The sequence below is a fragment of the Lolium perenne genome, chromosome 2, assembly GCF_019359855.2.
Source record: "Lolium perenne isolate Kyuss_39 chromosome 2, Kyuss_2.0, whole genome shotgun sequence".
Taxonomy (NCBI): Eukaryota; Viridiplantae; Streptophyta; class Magnoliopsida; order Poales; family Poaceae; genus Lolium; species Lolium perenne.
Genome location: NC_067245.2, coordinates 82,763,288 through 82,768,444, shown reverse-complemented (window position 1 = coordinate 82,768,444; position 5,157 = coordinate 82,763,288).

Below are 5,157 nucleotides of genomic sequence, written 5' to 3'. Positions count from 1 at the left end.
CCTCTCTGGTTGAGACGACTGATCGAGCTCGCTCTTGTGATTGGGCTCCAATGGTCGAGGTGAGTCACAGCTGCAATGACAGAGGTTTGTGCTGGATGTAGGCACTGGGATAGAATTAATTAGCACATAGGCGTAACTAGCACTAGATGGAGAAGGCATATTACACACATCGGACACGAAGTCACGTCTGGCGAGCAGCTCGCATTCACTTGCATCAGTGCGGTACAACAAAGATGATGAAGAAGGATTGGAGCTTTGAAGGTAGTCAGAAAAGTTAGTACAAAAAATAATACGTGCAAAACTTAACCTATATAAACGCACATGTATGGATAATTTTAATTTCTGCATGAGAAAGACATGTCAATTTTCAGTAAGACATGGTTTGATTCGTCATATTTGATGCTCATTAATGCATTTTAAGTGAAGATTACAGGTTTATTCATTATAATTGCCGATTTTTAACGTTACGTGCAGCTGACTAGCAAACTATAAGTGTGTGATTGCTTGCTTCCAAAATAAGGATATGTAATCATTTTGTATAAGGTAGTCCCAATTAGTCGTTATATTGCAGAACTTAAAGTGTTTTGAGAGATTCAACTCATTGCTACTCCATAAAAATGGTCATGTTGACAAATTTGATCCAGTGTTGAACAGAGCCAGAAACATTTCTAAAACTTGAGCATGGAAGAGGCTAGGGGTAAATGCCCCAAGGCCAGCCGAGCCTATCGTAGGTGCCGTCGCGAGGCTGATGTGCTCGTCGCCGGTACGTATCTCCGCTTAATAGGTACCTTAATTTGGGGCGCGCGCGGACGCTGCGCTACCCCGAGCTCGAGACGCCGCCGTACCGCTAGCTCGACCATGGCGGCGGCGGCGGAAGGTAAAGCTCCTGCTGACAAACATATTGGGCACAAATGGGCAACCTTCAGTAACCCATGTTCCATTTTTTTTGTCAGGATAACCCCATGTACCACCTTCCCAATAGAAAAAGTACTGTTCAACCTTCCCCTGTTGGGCCCAATATTTCACTTTTGGGTTGCCAACGAACATCTACATGGTAATTGTTATCGGTCTACTTGCTCCGGCTGTCGAAGCCCAATAACCACAAATGGGCCTTTCTGCTCATGCAATTTCAGCCCTTTTCTAATGAAACACAGATCCTATGATTGGCAAAAAAAACACGGAGATTCTACATAAAAGTTGTTTTTATTTAATTTGAATTATTGGGTTCCAATTTTTGAAACTGCTCATGCAAAATATGAAAATCCTTGATCGCTCCATAACCACATGGATAACGATATTTTTAAAAATTCATAAAGTGGATTTGAAATTTAAAACATATCCTGATAATTCCATGATTTAATCTATCAACTTGCAAGATCTTGGAGCGAAAGAGCTTGTATTAGTCTGCAAAAATAATACTGATAAACTCGTCGTTAATAAGAAATGAAGGTTTATCGTTCAGAGAGGATGCCATGTGGGACCCATGAGACAGTAGCGTCCTCAACGTTTCAAAGAAAAAGGCAAGTAGCCCGAAAATAGGGGTAAAAAATAAATCCTAGAAAGGAAACATTTATAGTTCATAGAGGCTGACATGTGGGACCGGTCTGCCAGCAGCATCCTCATCATTTCGAAGTCGGCAGGGATCAGAAGAAAAAGGCTAATAGCCAGAAATTAGGGGTCAAAAATAAATCCAAAAAAGGAAACTTTTATTCTTCATAGAGGATGACATGTGGGACCGACCTGCCAGCAGCGTTTCAAAGGGGGCAGGGGATCAAAAGAAAAAGGCAAATAGCCAGAAATTAGGGGTAAAAAATAAATCCAACAAAGGAATGGTTTATTGTTCATAGATGCTGACATGTGGGACCCTTGAGCCACCTGCGACCTCAATTTCAAAGGCGGCATATGATTGAAAGAAAAAGGCAAGTGACCAAAAAGCAGGGGGGTAAAAAAATCTAAGAAAAGAAACTTTATTGTACATAGAGGATGACATGCGGGTCCCATGAGCCAGCACCTTACTCAACTTTTCAGAGGCGGCATGAGATCGAAAGAAAAAGGAAAGTGACCAAATATCAGGAGCAAAAAATAATCCAAGAAAAGAAACTTTTATTGTACATAGAGGATGGCATATGGGTCCCACTTATACAAGCTCTTTCGCTCCAAGATCTTGCAAGTTGATTGTACATAGAGGATGACATGCGGGCCCCTTGTGTCAGCAGCTTACTCAACGTTTCCAAGGCGGCAGGGGATCAAAAGAAAAAGGAAGTAGCCAGAAATTAGCGGTCAAAATAACTCCAAGAAAGGAAACTTTTATTGTTCATAGAGGATGACATGCGGGACCCATGCGCTAGCAGCTTCCTCAGCGTTTCAAAGGCGGCATGAGATCGAAAGAAAAAGACAAGAGACCAAATATCAGGAGCCAAAAATAATCCAAGAAAAGAAACTTTATTGTACATAAAAGATGACATGCGGGTCCCATTTTGCAGCAGCGGTGTCAACGTTTCAAATGCGGCTTGAGATCAAAAGAAAAAGAGTAGCCAAAAATTAGGGGGTAAAAAAAAATCCAGAAATTAGGATGGCATGCGGGTCCCATGAGTCCGCAACTTACTCAACATTTCAAACGTGGCATGAGATCGAAAGAAAAAGGCAAGTGACCAAATATCAGGATCCAAAAATAATTCAAGAAAAGAAACTTGATTGTACATAGAGGATGACATGCGGGTCCCATTTAGCAGCAGCGGTATCACCGTTTGAGAGGCGGCAGGGGATCGAAAGAAAAAGGCAAGTGACCAAATATCAGGAGCCAAAAATAATCCAAGAAAAGAAATTTTTATAGTACATAGAGGATGACATGCGGGTCCCATGAGCCTGCAGGTTCCTCAACGTTTCAAACGTGGCATGAGATCGCAAGAAAAAGGCAAGTGACCAAATATCAGGAGCCAAAAATATTCAAGAAATGAAACTTGATTGTACATAGAGGATGACATGCGGGTCCCATTTTGTAGCAGCGGTATCACCGTTTGAGAGGCTGCACGGGATCGAAAGAAAAAGGCAAGTGACCAAATATCAGGAGCCAAAAATAATCCAAGAAAATAAATTTTATTGTACATAGAGGATGACATGCGGGTCCCATTTTGCACCAGCGGTCTCAACGTTTCCAAGGTGGCACAGGACCAAAAGAAAAATGAAGTAGCCAGAAATCAGGGGGTGAAAAAAATCGAAGAAGAAAGATCTCAATTGGGCTGCATCTGGACATCTGGGCCTTCGAACTATCCTGCTTGGCCTTTTGACTCGTACAATTTCAGCCCACTCCAAAACAGGAAAGTTCGGAATTTTCTAAAAAAACAAGAAAGGCCTATGCTTCGCAAAAACAAAAAAACAAGGAGATTCAACATATAAGTTTGTTTATGTAAAAATAAAGATTTAATTTATCCGTTTGAAATAGCTCAGAGCGCAATACACTGTTTATTGTCTGCAAAATAATCAAGATATCACATGTTTCTTGTACGGGGAGACTGACATCGGGGACCCATGAGCCAGCAGCGTCGTCAACGTTTTAAAGGCGGCAGGGGATGGAAAGAAAAAATAAACCAAAAATATGTTGGTAAAAAATCCAAGAAAAGAAACATTTCATTCTAAGAGGATGACATGCGGGACCCATGAGGCAGCAGCATCCTCAGCGTTTATTGTTCATAGAGGCTGACATGTGGGACCCGTGAGCCAGCATCGTCCTCAACGTTTTAAAGGCGGCAGGAGATCGAAATAAAATATAAGCCAAAAATAATTTGGTAAACAAAATCCAATAAAAGAAACATTTACCGTGCTGAGAGGATGACATGCGGGACCCATGAGGCAGCAGCATCCTCAACGATTCCAAGGCGGCAGGGGATCAAAGGAAAAAAAAGGAAATATCCAGAAATTAATTAGGGGTTCAAAATAAATCCATCAAAGGAAACTTTTATTGTTCACAGAGGATGACATGTGGGACCGACCTGCCAACAGCGTCCTCATCGTTTCAAAGGGGGCAGGAGATCAAAAGAAAAAGGAAAATAGCCAGAAATTAGGGGTCAAAAATAACTCCAAGAAAGGAAACTTTTATTGTTCGTAGAGGATGACATGCGGGACCCACGAGCCAGCAGCTTACTCAACATTTCAAAGGTGGCATGAGATCGAAAGAAAAAGGCAAGTGGCAAAATATCAGGAGCCAAAGATAATCCAAGAAAAGAAACTTTATTGTACATAGAGGATGACATGCGGGTCCCAATTAGCAGCAGCGGTCTCAACGTTTCAAATGCGGCTTGAGATCAAAAGAAAAGAAAGTTGATTGTACATAGAGGATGACATGCGGGTCCCATGAGTCAGCAGCTTACTCAACGTTTCCAAGGCGGCAGGGGATCAAAAGGAAAAGGAAATAGCCAAAAATCAGAGGGTGAAAAAAAACCCAAGAAAATAAACTTTTATAGCACATAGAGGATGACATGCGGGTCCCATGAGCCAGCAGGTTCCTCAACGTTTCAAACGTGGCATGAGATCGAAAGAAAAAGGCAAGTGACCAAATATCAGGAGCCAAAAATAATTCAAGAAAAGAAACTTGAGTGTACATAGAGGATGACATGCGGGTCCCATTTAGCAGCAGCGGTATCACCGTTTGAGAAGCGGCAGGGGATCGAAAGAAAAAGACAAGTGACCAAATATGAGGTGCCAAAAAGAATCCAAGAAAAGAAAGTTTTATAGTACATAGAGGATGACATGCGGGTCCCATTTTGCAGCAGCGGTCTCAACGTTTCCAAGGCGGCACAGGACCAAAAGAAAAATGAAGTAGCCAGAAATCAGGGGGTGAAAAAAATCGAAGAAGAAAGATTTCAATTGGGCTGCATCTGGACATCTGGGCCTTCGAACTATCCTGCTTGGCCTTTTGACTCGAACAATTTCAGCCCACTCCAAAACAGGAAAGTTCGGAATTTTCTAAAAAAACAGGAAAGTCCTATGCTTCGCAAAAACAAAAAAACAAGGAGATTCAACATATAAGTTTGTTTATGTAAAAATAAAGATTTAATTTATCCGTTTGAAATAGCTCAGAGCGCAATACACTGTTTATTGTCTGCAAAATAATCAAGATATCACATGTTTCTTGTACGGGGATACTGACATCGGGGACCC